Genomic DNA, 14,486 nt, shown 5'->3' on the forward strand with positions numbered 1-14,486 from the left:
TGAGAGCTTGCTGAGAAACGAGGCATATAGGGACCTTGTTAGGGTCGTTGTGTTTGTGCTTGCTACGGCAGCACGTATACTAAAATTGGATCGATACAGAGAAGATTAGCATGGCCCCTGCGAAAGGATGACACGCAAATCCGTGAAGCGCTCCATATTTAATGCGTTGTTTACAGGTTTGCTTTTAAAGCCAGCGGGATACGCGCCAACGTCAGCCTCCGAATCTCCGGTGTATGGTCACCTGACATGCCTTCCTCGCGATCGTGACCGATTACATCACGCGTGTCCACCCTTGCACCAAAAACAGTAGAAAAAAGAAATACACATCGAATGTTCTCAGTGGAGGAGATAAAGGTTTGCACTGAGCATGGCTGAACTGCGATTGGAGGCCACTGGGAAAACTGTTGTTTGTTTCTTCAAGCTAATTGCCTCTGTTGCTCCAAGTCCTCGTTTTGTCAGGTTAACAACTTTGGCGACGCCTAGACTGAATCTGATGCTGTGGCTTTCTTCCCCTCCAACCTCTTCTTTTGTCAATAAGTACGTTATAGGCCACACCCCCACGTACAATAATGAGGGAGAGCATGATAGAGGCCCATGTACAATAGTCAGGAAAGCTCCAATCAGTGCCCTGCAATTTGCATGTGCCTTTATCACGAGCCTTTGTTCTGTGAGGTCCAGGCGTGTGGGCCTTCTCATTTTGCCACCATCTTGCTGATCCTCGGCTCGGTGGCGAGTTCCCATTGGTGGTGGGCTTAGCGCCTCAACGTCAGCTTTTGTTTGGAATGACAACATGGTTTGTCTCATTTCAAATGGCTTTGCTTAAAGGTTTTGCCAAGTCTTGGAAAGAAGAAGGGTTTGTGGCCCGCTTTCAGTATGAATGGATGCAGACGCAGTAAAGACCGTTTAACAAGCAACTTTCTTTTGTTTGAGGCAGCTCCTCAAACACAGCATGGTTGAGGCCGCGCCCAATGCCCCTTGTGTTCTGTTTCCCGTACCACTGACAAGTGTGTCTTGTGCTTTCTGTGCCGCTGCTACATTTATCATTACGCTCATCCCGCGAGAAGCTTCATTCTCTCAGTTACCCCGTCCCTAAACGCGGTGGGAGGTTAAATCCGTCCGTGTGCCCAACCCAAGGAAAGCTCGGTTGGTAGTACATTGTGCTGGGCAGAGCAACGGTTGTGGGGGCGATTTCCTAGCAGCTCGGAAGCATCTGCCAAGCGGATACATGTAAATGTGCTGCACTGGTGCGAGTTTAGCAAGATGGTCTGCTTGTCCTCACCACCTGCCTGAGAGCTTGCTGAGAAACGAGGCATATAGGGACCTTGTTAGGGTCGTTGTGTTTGTGCTTGCTACGGCAGCACGTATACTAAAATTGGATCGATACAGAGAAGATTAGCATGGCCCCTGCGAAAGGATGACACGCAAATCCGTGAAGCGCTCCATATTTAATGCGTTGTTTACAGGTTTGCTTTTAAAGCCAGCGGGATACGCGCCAACGTCAGCCTCCGAATCTCCGGTGTATGGTCACCTGACATGCCTTCCTCGCGATCGTGACCGATTACATCACGCGTGTCCACCCTTGCACCAAAAACAGTAGAAAAAAGAAATACACATCGAATGTTCTCAGTGGAGGAGATAAAGGTTTGCACTGAGCATGGCTGAACTGCGATTGGAGGCCACTGGGAAAACTGTTGTTTGTTTCTTCAAGCTAATTGCCTCTGTTGCTCCAAGTCCTCGTTTTGTCAGGTTAACAACTTTGGCGACGCCTAGACTGAATCTGATGCTGTGGCTTTCTTCCCCTCCAACCTCTTCTTTTGTCAATAAGTACGTTATAGGCCACACCCCCACGTACAATAATGAGGGAGAGCATGATAGAGGCCCATGTACAATAGTCAGGAAAGCTCCAATCAGTGCCCTGCAATTTGCATGTGCCTTTATCACGAGCCTTTGTTCTGTGAGGTCCAGGCGTGTGGGCCTTCTCATTTTGCCACCATCTTGCTGATCCTCGGCTCGGTGGCGAGTTCCCATTGGTGGTGGGCTTAGCGCCTCAACGTCAGCTTTTGTTTGGAATGACAACATGGTTTGTCTCATTTCAAATGGCTTTGCTTAAAGGTTTTGCCAAGTCTTGGAAAGAAGAAGGGTTTGTGGCCCGCTTTCAGTATGAATGGATGCAGACGCAGTAAAGACCGTTTAACAAGCAACTTTCTTTTGTTTGAGGCAGCTCCTCAAACACAGCATGGTTGAGGCCGCGCCCAATGCCCCTTGTGTTCTGTTTCCCGTACCACTGACAAGTGTGTCTTGTGCTTTCTGTGCCGCTGCTACATTTATCATTACGCTCATCCCGCGAGAAGCTTCATTCTCTCAGTTACCCCGTCCCTAAACGCGGTGGGAGGTTAAATCCGTCCGTGTGCCCAACCCAAGGAAAGCTCGGTTGGTAGTACATTGTGCTGGGCAGAGCAACGGTTGTGGGGGCGATTTCCTAGCAGCTCGGAAGCATCTGCCAAGCGGATACATGTAAATGTGCTGCACTGGTGCGAGTTTAGCAAGATGGTCTGCTTGTCCTCACCACCTGCCTGAGAGCTTGCTGAGAAACGAGGCATATAGGGACCTTGTTAGGGTCGTTGTGTTTGTGCTTGCTACGGCAGCACGTATACTAAAATTGGATCGATACAGAGAAGATTAGCATGGCCCCTGCGAAAGGATGACACGCAAATCCGTGAAGCGCTCCATATTTAATGCGTTGTTTACAGGTTTGCTTTTAAAGCCAGCGGGATACGCGCCAACGTCAGCCTCCGAATCTCCGGTGTATGGTCACCTGACATGCCTTCCTCGCGATCGTGACCGATTACATCACGCGTGTCCACCCTTGCACCAAAAACAGTAGAAAAAAGAAATACACATCGAATGTTCTCAGTGGAGGAGATAAAGGTTTGCACTGAGCATGGCTGAACTGCGATTGGAGGCCACTGGGAAAACTGTTGTTTGTTTCTTCAAGCTAATTGCCTCTGTTGCTCCAAGTCCTCGTTTTGTCAGGTTAACAACTTTGGCGACGCCTAGACTGAATCTGATGCTGTGGCTTTCTTCCCCTCCAACCTCTTCTTTTGTCAATAAGTACGTTATAGGCCACACCCCCACGTACAATAATGAGGGAGAGCATGATAGAGGCCCATGTACAATAGTCAGGAAAGCTCCAATCAGTGCCCTGCAATTTGCATGTGCCTTTATCACGAGCCTTTGTTCTGTGAGGTCCAGGCGTGTGGGCCTTCTCATTTTGCCACCATCTTGCTGATCCTCGGCTCGGTGGCGAGTTCCCATTGGTGGTGGGCTTAGCGCCTCAACGTCAGCTTTTGTTTGGAATGACAACATGGTTTGTCTCATTTCAAATGGCTTTGCTTAAAGGTTTTGCCAAGTCTTGGAAAGAAGAAGGGTTTGTGGCCCGCTTTCAGTATGAATGGATGCAGACGCAGTAAAGACCGTTTAACAAGCAACTTTCTTTTGTTTGAGGCAGCTCCTCAAACACAGCATGGTTGAGGCCGCGCCCAATGCCCCTTGTGTTCTGTTTCCCGTACCACTGACAAGTGTGTCTTGTGCTTTCTGTGCCGCTGCTACATTTATCATTACGCTCATCCCGCGAGAAGCTTCATTCTCTCAGTTACCCCGTCCCTAAACGCGGTGGGAGGTTAAATCCGTCCGTGTGCCCAACCCAAGGAAAGCTCGGTTGGTAGTACATTGTGCTGGGCAGAGCAACGGTTGTGGGGGCGATTTCCTAGCAGCTCGGAAGCATCTGCCAAGCGGATACATGTAAATGTGCTGCACTGGTGCGAGTTTAGCAAGATGGTCTGCTTGTCCTCACCACCTGCCTGAGAGCTTGCTGAGAAACGAGGCATATAGGGACCTTGTTAGGGTCGTTGTGTTTGTGCTTGCTACGGCAGCACGTATACTAAAATTGGATCGATACAGAGAAGATTAGCATGGCCCCTGCGAAAGGATGACACGCAAATCCGTGAAGCGCTCCATATTTAATGCGTTGTTTACAGGTTTGCTTTTAAAGCCAGCGGGATACGCGCCAACGTCAGCCTCCGAATCTCCGGTGTATGGTCACCTGACATGCCTTCCTCGCGATCGTGACCGATTACATCACGCGTGTCCACCCTTGCACCAAAAACAGTAGAAAAAAGAAATACACATCGAATGTTCTCAGTGGAGGAGATAAAGGTTTGCACTGAGCATGGCTGAACTGCGATTGGAGGCCACTGGGAAAACTGTTGTTTGTTTCTTCAAGCTAATTGCCTCTGTTGCTCCAAGTCCTCGTTTTGTCAGGTTAACAACTTTGGCGACGCCTAGACTGAATCTGATGCTGTGGCTTTCTTCCCCTCCAACCTCTTCTTTTGTCAATAAGTACGTTATAGGCCACACCCCCACGTACAATAATGAGGGAGAGCATGATAGAGGCCCATGTACAATAGTCAGGAAAGCTCCAATCAGTGCCCTGCAATTTGCATGTGCCTTTATCACGAGCCTTTGTTCTGTGAGGTCCAGGCGTGTGGGCCTTCTCATTTTGCCACCATCTTGCTGATCCTCGGCTCGGTGGCGAGTTCCCATTGGTGGTGGGCTTAGCGCCTCAACGTCAGCTTTTGTTTGGAATGACAACATGGTTTGTCTCATTTCAAATGGCTTTGCTTAAAGGTTTTGCCAAGTCTTGGAAAGAAGAAGGGTTTGTGGCCCGCTTTCAGTATGAATGGATGCAGACGCAGTAAAGACCGTTTAACAAGCAACTTTCTTTTGTTTGAGGCAGCTCCTCAAACACAGCATGGTTGAGGCCGCGCCCAATGCCCCTTGTGTTCTGTTTCCCGTACCACTGACAAGTGTGTCTTGTGCTTTCTGTGCCGCTGCTACATTTATCATTACGCTCATCCCGCGAGAAGCTTCATTCTCTCAGTTACCCCGTCCCTAAACGCGGTGGGAGGTTAAATCCGTCCGTGTGCCCAACCCAAGGAAAGCTCGGTTGGTAGTACATTGTGCTGGGCAGAGCAACGGTTGTGGGGGCGATTTCCTAGCAGCTCGGAAGCATCTGCCAAGCGGATACATGTAAATGTGCTGCACTGGTGCGAGTTTAGCAAGATGGTCTGCTTGTCCTCACCACCTGCCTGAGAGCTTGCTGAGAAACGAGGCATATAGGGACCTTGTTAGGGTCGTTGTGTTTGTGCTTGCTACGGCAGCACGTATACTAAAATTGGATCGATACAGAGAAGATTAGCATGGCCCCTGCGAAAGGATGACACGCAAATCCGTGAAGCGCTCCATATTTAATGCGTTGTTTACAGGTTTGCTTTTAAAGCCAGCGGGATACGCGCCAACGTCAGCCTCCGAATCTCCGGTGTATGGTCACCTGACATGCCTTCCTCGCGATCGTGACCGATTACATCACGCGTGTCCACCCTTGCACCAAAAACAGTAGAAAAAAGAAATACACATCGAATGTTCTCAGTGGAGGAGATAAAGGTTTGCACTGAGCATGGCTGAACTGCGATTGGAGGCCACTGGGAAAACTGTTGTTTGTTTCTTCAAGCTAATTGCCTCTGTTGCTCCAAGTCCTCGTTTTGTCAGGTTAACAACTTTGGCGACGCCTAGACTGAATCTGATGCTGTGGCTTTCTTCCCCTCCAACCTCTTCTTTTGTCAATAAGTACGTTATAGGCCACACCCCCACGTACAATAATGAGGGAGAGCATGATAGAGGCCCATGTACAATAGTCAGGAAAGCTCCAATCAGTGCCCTGCAATTTGCATGTGCCTTTATCACGAGCCTTTGTTCTGTGAGGTCCAGGCGTGTGGGCCTTCTCATTTTGCCACCATCTTGCTGATCCTCGGCTCGGTGGCGAGTTCCCATTGGTGGTGGGCTTAGCGCCTCAACGTCAGCTTTTGTTTGGAATGACAACATGGTTTGTCTCATTTCAAATGGCTTTGCTTAAAGGTTTTGCCAAGTCTTGGAAAGAAGAAGGGTTTGTGGCCCGCTTTCAGTATGAATGGATGCAGACGCAGTAAAGACCGTTTAACAAGCAACTTTCTTTTGTTTGAGGCAGCTCCTCAAACACAGCATGGTTGAGGCCGCGCCCAATGCCCCTTGTGTTCTGTTTCCCGTACCACTGACAAGTGTGTCTTGTGCTTTCTGTGCCGCTGCTACATTTATCATTACGCTCATCCCGCGAGAAGCTTCATTCTCTCAGTTACCCCGTCCCTAAACGCGGTGGGAGGTTAAATCCGTCCGTGTGCCCAACCCAAGGAAAGCTCGGTTGGTAGTACATTGTGCTGGGCAGAGCAACGGTTGTGGGGGCGATTTCCTAGCAGCTCGGAAGCATCTGCCAAGCGGATACATGTAAATGTGCTGCACTGGTGCGAGTTTAGCAAGATGGTCTGCTTGTCCTCACCACCTGCCTGAGAGCTTGCTGAGAAACGAGGCATATAGGGACCTTGTTAGGGTCGTTGTGTTTGTGCTTGCTACGGCAGCACGTATACTAAAATTGGATCGATACAGAGAAGATTAGCATGGCCCCTGCGAAAGGATGACACGCAAATCCGTGAAGCGCTCCATATTTAATGCGTTGTTTACAGGTTTGCTTTTAAAGCCAGCGGGATACGCGCCAACGTCAGCCTCCGAATCTCCGGTGTATGGTCACCTGACATGCCTTCCTCGCGATCGTGACCGATTACATCACGCGTGTCCACCCTTGCACCAAAAACAGTAGAAAAAAGAAATACACATCGAATGTTCTCAGTGGAGGAGATAAAGGTTTGCACTGAGCATGGCTGAACTGCGATTGGAGGCCACTGGGAAAACTGTTGTTTGTTTCTTCAAGCTAATTGCCTCTGTTGCTCCAAGTCCTCGTTTTGTCAGGTTAACAACTTTGGCGACGCCTAGACTGAATCTGATGCTGTGGCTTTCTTCCCCTCCAACCTCTTCTTTTGTCAATAAGTACGTTATAGGCCACACCCCCACGTACAATAATGAGGGAGAGCATGATAGAGGCCCATGTACAATAGTCAGGAAAGCTCCAATCAGTGCCCTGCAATTTGCATGTGCCTTTATCACGAGCCTTTGTTCTGTGAGGTCCAGGCGTGTGGGCCTTCTCATTTTGCCACCATCTTGCTGATCCTCGGCTCGGTGGCGAGTTCCCATTGGTGGTGGGCTTAGCGCCTCAACGTCAGCTTTTGTTTGGAATGACAACATGGTTTGTCTCATTTCAAATGGCTTTGCTTAAAGGTTTTGCCAAGTCTTGGAAAGAAGAAGGGTTTGTGGCCCGCTTTCAGTATGAATGGATGCAGACGCAGTAAAGACCGTTTAACAAGCAACTTTCTTTTGTTTGAGGCAGCTCCTCAAACACAGCATGGTTGAGGCCGCGCCCAATGCCCCTTGTGTTCTGTTTCCCGTACCACTGACAAGTGTGTCTTGTGCTTTCTGTGCCGCTGCTACATTTATCATTACGCTCATCCCGCGAGAAGCTTCATTCTCTCAGTTACCCCGTCCCTAAACGCGGTGGGAGGTTAAATCCGTCCGTGTGCCCAACCCAAGGAAAGCTCGGTTGGTAGTACATTGTGCTGGGCAGAGCAACGGTTGTGGGGGCGATTTCCTAGCAGCTCGGAAGCATCTGCCAAGCGGATACATGTAAATGTGCTGCACTGGTGCGAGTTTAGCAAGATGGTCTGCTTGTCCTCACCACCTGCCTGAGAGCTTGCTGAGAAACGAGGCATATAGGGACCTTGTTAGGGTCGTTGTGTTTGTGCTTGCTACGGCAGCACGTATACTAAAATTGGATCGATACAGAGAAGATTAGCATGGCCCCTGCGAAAGGATGACACGCAAATCCGTGAAGCGCTCCATATTTAATGCGTTGTTTACAGGTTTGCTTTTAAAGCCAGCGGGATACGCGCCAACGTCAGCCTCCGAATCTCCGGTGTATGGTCACCTGACATGCCTTCCTCGCGATCGTGACCGATTACATCACGCGTGTCCACCCTTGCACCAAAAACAGTAGAAAAAAGAAATACACATCGAATGTTCTCAGTGGAGGAGATAAAGGTTTGCACTGAGCATGGCTGAACTGCGATTGGAGGCCACTGGGAAAACTGTTGTTTGTTTCTTCAAGCTAATTGCCTCTGTTGCTCCAAGTCCTCGTTTTGTCAGGTTAACAACTTTGGCGACGCCTAGACTGAATCTGATGCTGTGGCTTTCTTCCCCTCCAACCTCTTCTTTTGTCAATAAGTACGTTATAGGCCACACCCCCACGTACAATAATGAGGGAGAGCATGATAGAGGCCCATGTACAATAGTCAGGAAAGCTCCAATCAGTGCCCTGCAATTTGCATGTGCCTTTATCACGAGCCTTTGTTCTGTGAGGTCCAGGCGTGTGGGCCTTCTCATTTTGCCACCATCTTGCTGATCCTCGGCTCGGTGGCGAGTTCCCATTGGTGGTGGGCTTAGCGCCTCAACGTCAGCTTTTGTTTGGAATGACAACATGGTTTGTCTCATTTCAAATGGCTTTGCTTAAAGGTTTTGCCAAGTCTTGGAAAGAAGAAGGGTTTGTGGCCCGCTTTCAGTATGAATGGATGCAGACGCAGTAAAGACCGTTTAACAAGCAACTTTCTTTTGTTTGAGGCAGCTCCTCAAACACAGCATGGTTGAGGCCGCGCCCAATGCCCCTTGTGTTCTGTTTCCCGTACCACTGACAAGTGTGTCTTGTGCTTTCTGTGCCGCTGCTACATTTATCATTACGCTCATCCCGCGAGAAGCTTCATTCTCTCAGTTACCCCGTCCCTAAACGCGGTGGGAGGTTAAATCCGTCCGTGTGCCCAACCCAAGGAAAGCTCGGTTGGTAGTACATTGTGCTGGGCAGAGCAACGGTTGTGGGGGCGATTTCCTAGCAGCTCGGAAGCATCTGCCAAGCGGATACATGTAAATGTGCTGCACTGGTGCGAGTTTAGCAAGATGGTCTGCTTGTCCTCACCACCTGCCTGAGAGCTTGCTGAGAAACGAGGCATATAGGGACCTTGTTAGGGTCGTTGTGTTTGTGCTTGCTACGGCAGCACGTATACTAAAATTGGATCGATACAGAGAAGATTAGCATGGCCCCTGCGAAAGGATGACACGCAAATCCGTGAAGCGCTCCATATTTAATGCGTTGTTTACAGGTTTGCTTTTAAAGCCAGCGGGATACGCGCCAACGTCAGCCTCCGAATCTCCGGTGTATGGTCACCTGACATGCCTTCCTCGCGATCGTGACCGATTACATCACGCGTGTCCACCCTTGCACCAAAAACAGTAGAAAAAAGAAATACACATCGAATGTTCTCAGTGGAGGAGATAAAGGTTTGCACTGAGCATGGCTGAACTGCGATTGGAGGCCACTGGGAAAACTGTTGTTTGTTTCTTCAAGCTAATTGCCTCTGTTGCTCCAAGTCCTCGTTTTGTCAGGTTAACAACTTTGGCGACGCCTAGACTGAATCTGATGCTGTGGCTTTCTTCCCCTCCAACCTCTTCTTTTGTCAATAAGTACGTTATAGGCCACACCCCCACGTACAATAATGAGGGAGAGCATGATAGAGGCCCATGTACAATAGTCAGGAAAGCTCCAATCAGTGCCCTGCAATTTGCATGTGCCTTTATCACGAGCCTTTGTTCTGTGAGGTCCAGGCGTGTGGGCCTTCTCATTTTGCCACCATCTTGCTGATCCTCGGCTCGGTGGCGAGTTCCCATTGGTGGTGGGCTTAGCGCCTCAACGTCAGCTTTTGTTTGGAATGACAACATGGTTTGTCTCATTTCAAATGGCTTTGCTTAAAGGTTTTGCCAAGTCTTGGAAAGAAGAAGGGTTTGTGGCCCGCTTTCAGTATGAATGGATGCAGACGCAGTAAAGACCGTTTAACAAGCAACTTTCTTTTGTTTGAGGCAGCTCCTCAAACACAGCATGGTTGAGGCCGCGCCCAATGCCCCTTGTGTTCTGTTTCCCGTACCACTGACAAGTGTGTCTTGTGCTTTCTGTGCCGCTGCTACATTTATCATTACGCTCATCCCGCGAGAAGCTTCATTCTCTCAGTTACCCCGTCCCTAAACGCGGTGGGAGGTTAAATCCGTCCGTGTGCCCAACCCAAGGAAAGCTCGGTTGGTAGTACATTGTGCTGGGCAGAGCAACGGTTGTGGGGGCGATTTCCTAGCAGCTCGGAAGCATCTGCCAAGCGGATACATGTAAATGTGCTGCACTGGTGCGAGTTTAGCAAGATGGTCTGCTTGTCCTCACCACCTGCCTGAGAGCTTGCTGAGAAACGAGGCATATAGGGACCTTGTTAGGGTCGTTGTGTTTGTGCTTGCTACGGCAGCACGTATACTAAAATTGGATCGATACAGAGAAGATTAGCATGGCCCCTGCGAAAGGATGACACGCAAATCCGTGAAGCGCTCCATATTTAATGCGTTGTTTACAGGTTTGCTTTTAAAGCCAGCGGGATACGCGCCAACGTCAGCCTCCGAATCTCCGGTGTATGGTCACCTGACATGCCTTCCTCGCGATCGTGACCGATTACATCACGCGTGTCCACCCTTGCACCAAAAACAGTAGAAAAAAGAAATACACATCGAATGTTCTCAGTGGAGGAGATAAAGGTTTGCACTGAGCATGGCTGAACTGCGATTGGAGGCCACTGGGAAAACTGTTGTTTGTTTCTTCAAGCTAATTGCCTCTGTTGCTCCAAGTCCTCGTTTTGTCAGGTTAACAACTTTGGCGACGCCTAGACTGAATCTGATGCTGTGGCTTTCTTCCCCTCCAACCTCTTCTTTTGTCAATAAGTACGTTATAGGCCACACCCCCACGTACAATAATGAGGGAGAGCATGATAGAGGCCCATGTACAATAGTCAGGAAAGCTCCAATCAGTGCCCTGCAATTTGCATGTGCCTTTATCACGAGCCTTTGTTCTGTGAGGTCCAGGCGTGTGGGCCTTCTCATTTTGCCACCATCTTGCTGATCCTCGGCTCGGTGGCGAGTTCCCATTGGTGGTGGGCTTAGCGCCTCAACGTCAGCTTTTGTTTGGAATGACAACATGGTTTGTCTCATTTCAAATGGCTTTGCTTAAAGGTTTTGCCAAGTCTTGGAAAGAAGAAGGGTTTGTGGCCCGCTTTCAGTATGAATGGATGCAGACGCAGTAAAGACCGTTTAACAAGCAACTTTCTTTTGTTTGAGGCAGCTCCTCAAACACAGCATGGTTGAGGCCGCGCCCAATGCCCCTTGTGTTCTGTTTCCCGTACCACTGACAAGTGTGTCTTGTGCTTTCTGTGCCGCTGCTACATTTATCATTACGCTCATCCCGCGAGAAGCTTCATTCTCTCAGTTACCCCGTCCCTAAACGCGGTGGGAGGTTAAATCCGTCCGTGTGCCCAACCCAAGGAAAGCTCGGTTGGTAGTACATTGTGCTGGGCAGAGCAACGGTTGTGGGGGCGATTTCCTAGCAGCTCGGAAGCATCTGCCAAGCGGATACATGTAAATGTGCTGCACTGGTGCGAGTTTAGCAAGATGGTCTGCTTGTCCTCACCACCTGCCTGAGAGCTTGCTGAGAAACGAGGCATATAGGGACCTTGTTAGGGTCGTTGTGTTTGTGCTTGCTACGGCAGCACGTATACTAAAATTGGATCGATACAGAGAAGATTAGCATGGCCCCTGCGAAAGGATGACACGCAAATCCGTGAAGCGCTCCATATTTAATGCGTTGTTTACAGGTTTGCTTTTAAAGCCAGCGGGATACGCGCCAACGTCAGCCTCCGAATCTCCGGTGTATGGTCACCTGACATGCCTTCCTCGCGATCGTGACCGATTACATCACGCGTGTCCACCCTTGCACCAAAAACAGTAGAAAAAAGAAATACACATCGAATGTTCTCAGTGGAGGAGATAAAGGTTTGCACTGAGCATGGCTGAACTGCGATTGGAGGCCACTGGGAAAACTGTTGTTTGTTTCTTCAAGCTAATTGCCTCTGTTGCTCCAAGTCCTCGTTTTGTCAGGTTAACAACTTTGGCGACGCCTAGACTGAATCTGATGCTGTGGCTTTCTTCCCCTCCAACCTCTTCTTTTGTCAATAAGTACGTTATAGGCCACACCCCCACGTACAATAATGAGGGAGAGCATGATAGAGGCCCATGTACAATAGTCAGGAAAGCTCCAATCAGTGCCCTGCAATTTGCATGTGCCTTTATCACGAGCCTTTGTTCTGTGAGGTCCAGGCGTGTGGGCCTTCTCATTTTGCCACCATCTTGCTGATCCTCGGCTCGGTGGCGAGTTCCCATTGGTGGTGGGCTTAGCGCCTCAACGTCAGCTTTTGTTTGGAATGACAACATGGTTTGTCTCATTTCAAATGGCTTTGCTTAAAGGTTTTGCCAAGTCTTGGAAAGAAGAAGGGTTTGTGGCCCGCTTTCAGTATGAATGGATGCAGACGCAGTAAAGACCGTTTAACAAGCAACTTTCTTTTGTTTGAGGCAGCTCCTCAAACACAGCATGGTTGAGGCCGCGCCCAATGCCCCTTGTGTTCTGTTTCCCGTACCACTGACAAGTGTGTCTTGTGCTTTCTGTGCCGCTGCTACATTTATCATTACGCTCATCCCGCGAGAAGCTTCATTCTCTCAGTTACCCCGTCCCTAAACGCGGTGGGAGGTTAAATCCGTCCGTGTGCCCAACCCAAGGAAAGCTCGGTTGGTAGTACATTGTGCTGGGCAGAGCAACGGTTGTGGGGGCGATTTCCTAGCAGCTCGGAAGCATCTGCCAAGCGGATACATGTAAATGTGCTGCACTGGTGCGAGTTTAGCAAGATGGTCTGCTTGTCCTCACCACCTGCCTGAGAGCTTGCTGAGAAACGAGGCATATAGGGACCTTGTTAGGGTCGTTGTGTTTGTGCTTGCTACGGCAGCACGTATACTAAAATTGGATCGATACAGAGAAGATTAGCATGGCCCCTGCGAAAGGATGACACGCAAATCCGTGAAGCGCTCCATATTTAATGCGTTGTTTACAGGTTTGCTTTTAAAGCCAGCGGGATACGCGCCAACGTCAGCCTCCGAATCTCCGGTGTATGGTCACCTGACATGCCTTCCTCGCGATCGTGACCGATTACATCACGCGTGTCCACCCTTGCACCAAAAACAGTAGAAAAAAGAAATACACATCGAATGTTCTCAGTGGAGGAGATAAAGGTTTGCACTGAGCATGGCTGAACTGCGATTGGAGGCCACTGGGAAAACTGTTGTTTGTTTCTTCAAGCTAATTGCCTCTGTTGCTCCAAGTCCTCGTTTTGTCAGGTTAACAACTTTGGCGACGCCTAGACTGAATCTGATGCTGTGGCTTTCTTCCCCTCCAACCTCTTCTTTTGTCAATAAGTACATTATAGGCCACACCCCCACGTACAATAATGAGGGAGAGCATGATAGAGGCCCATGTACAATAGTCAGGAAAGCTCCAATCAGTGCCCTGCAATTTGCATGTGCCTTTATCACGAGCCTTTGTTCTGTGAGGTCCAGGCGTGTGGGCCTTCTCATTTTGCCACCATCTTGCTGATCCTCGGCTCGGTGGCGAGTTCCCATTGGTGGTGGGCTTAGCGCCTCAACGTCAGCTTTTGTTTGGAATGACAACATGGTTTGTCTCATTTCAAATGGCTTTGCTTAAAGGTTTTGCCAAGTCTTGGAAAGAAGAAGGGTTTGTGGCCCGCTTTCAGTATGAATGGATGCAGACGCAGTAAAGACCGTTTAACAAGCAACTTTCTTTTGTTTGAGGCAGCTCCTCAAACACAGCATGGTTGAGGCCGCGCCCAATGCCCCTTGTGTTCTGTTTCCCGTACCACTGACAAGTGTGTCTTGTGCTTTCTGTGCCGCTGCTACATTTATCATTACGCTCATCCCGCGAGAAGCTTCATTCTCTCAGTTACCCCGTCCCTAAACGCGGTGGGAGGTTAAATCCGTCCGTGTGCCCAACCCAAGGAAAGCTCGGTTGGTAGTACATTGTGCTGGGCAGAGCAACGGTTGTGGGGGCGATTTCCTAGCAGCTCGGAAGCATCTGCCAAGCGGATACATGTAAATGTGCTGCACTGGTGCGAGTTTAGCAAGATGGTCTGCTTGTCCTCACCACCTGCCTGAGAGCTTGCTGAGAAACGAGGCATATAGGGACCTTGTTAGGGTCGTTGTGTTTGTGCTTGCTACGGCAGCACGTATACTAAAATTGGATCGATACAGAGAAGATTAGCATGGCCCCTGCGAAAGGATGACACGCAAATCCGTGAAGCGCTCCATATTTAATGCGTTGTTTACAGGTTTGCTTTTAAAGCCAGCGGGATACGCGCCAACGTCAGCCTCCGAATCTCCGGTGTATGGTCACCTGACATGCCTTCCTCGCGATCGTGACCGATTACATCACGCGTGTCCACCCTTGCACCAAAAACAGTAGAAAAAAGAAATACACATCG

At 49.5% G+C, this 14,486-nt stretch overlaps 12 non-coding genes across 12 annotated transcripts; all 12 read left to right on the top strand.

Annotated features, from left to right (window-relative positions):
• The first annotated feature begins 55 nt into the window (after positions 1 to 55).
• LOC129428357 (U6 spliceosomal RNA) lies at positions 56 to 162 on the top strand. Its single transcript, XR_008638998.1, has one exon. It is a non-coding gene; the product is annotated as a U6 spliceosomal RNA (small nuclear RNA).
• A 1,180-nt stretch (positions 163 to 1,342) lies between these two features.
• LOC129428356 (U6 spliceosomal RNA) lies at positions 1,343 to 1,449 on the top strand. The gene has a single exon (XR_008638997.1). It is a non-coding gene; the product is annotated as a U6 spliceosomal RNA (small nuclear RNA).
• A 1,180-nt stretch (positions 1,450 to 2,629) lies between these two features.
• LOC129428355 (U6 spliceosomal RNA) lies at positions 2,630 to 2,736 on the top strand. Its single transcript, XR_008638996.1, has one exon. It is a non-coding gene; the product is annotated as a U6 spliceosomal RNA (small nuclear RNA).
• A 1,180-nt stretch (positions 2,737 to 3,916) lies between these two features.
• Positions 3,917 to 4,023, top strand: LOC129428353 (U6 spliceosomal RNA). Its single transcript, XR_008638995.1, has one exon. It is a non-coding gene; the product is annotated as a U6 spliceosomal RNA (small nuclear RNA).
• Positions 4,024 to 5,203: 1,180 nt separating this feature from the next.
• LOC129428352 (U6 spliceosomal RNA) lies at positions 5,204 to 5,310 on the top strand. The gene has a single exon (XR_008638994.1). It is a non-coding gene; the product is annotated as a U6 spliceosomal RNA (small nuclear RNA).
• A 1,180-nt stretch (positions 5,311 to 6,490) lies between these two features.
• LOC129428351 (U6 spliceosomal RNA) lies at positions 6,491 to 6,597 on the top strand. Its single transcript, XR_008638993.1, has one exon. It is a non-coding gene; the product is annotated as a U6 spliceosomal RNA (small nuclear RNA).
• A 1,180-nt stretch (positions 6,598 to 7,777) lies between these two features.
• LOC129428323 (U6 spliceosomal RNA) lies at positions 7,778 to 7,884 on the top strand. The gene has a single exon (XR_008638966.1). It is a non-coding gene; the product is annotated as a U6 spliceosomal RNA (small nuclear RNA).
• A 1,180-nt stretch (positions 7,885 to 9,064) lies between these two features.
• Positions 9,065 to 9,171, top strand: LOC129428324 (U6 spliceosomal RNA). Its single transcript, XR_008638967.1, has one exon. It is a non-coding gene; the product is annotated as a U6 spliceosomal RNA (small nuclear RNA).
• Positions 9,172 to 10,351: 1,180 nt separating this feature from the next.
• LOC129428325 (U6 spliceosomal RNA) lies at positions 10,352 to 10,458 on the top strand. Its single transcript, XR_008638968.1, has one exon. It is a non-coding gene; the product is annotated as a U6 spliceosomal RNA (small nuclear RNA).
• A 1,180-nt stretch (positions 10,459 to 11,638) lies between these two features.
• Positions 11,639 to 11,745, top strand: LOC129428326 (U6 spliceosomal RNA). Its single transcript, XR_008638969.1, has one exon. It is a non-coding gene; the product is annotated as a U6 spliceosomal RNA (small nuclear RNA).
• A 1,180-nt stretch (positions 11,746 to 12,925) lies between these two features.
• LOC129428372 (U6 spliceosomal RNA) lies at positions 12,926 to 13,032 on the top strand. The gene has a single exon (XR_012373457.1). It is a non-coding gene; the product is annotated as a U6 spliceosomal RNA (small nuclear RNA).
• A 1,180-nt stretch (positions 13,033 to 14,212) lies between these two features.
• LOC141369662 (U6 spliceosomal RNA) lies at positions 14,213 to 14,319 on the top strand. The gene has a single exon (XR_012373458.1). It is a non-coding gene; the product is annotated as a U6 spliceosomal RNA (small nuclear RNA).
• The last annotated feature ends 167 nt before the right edge of the window (positions 14,320 to 14,486 follow it).

Source organism: Misgurnus anguillicaudatus, chromosome 14 (assembly GCF_027580225.2).
Source record: "Misgurnus anguillicaudatus chromosome 14, ASM2758022v2, whole genome shotgun sequence".
In the NCBI taxonomy this organism is placed as follows: Eukaryota; Metazoa; Chordata; class Actinopteri; order Cypriniformes; family Cobitidae; genus Misgurnus; species Misgurnus anguillicaudatus.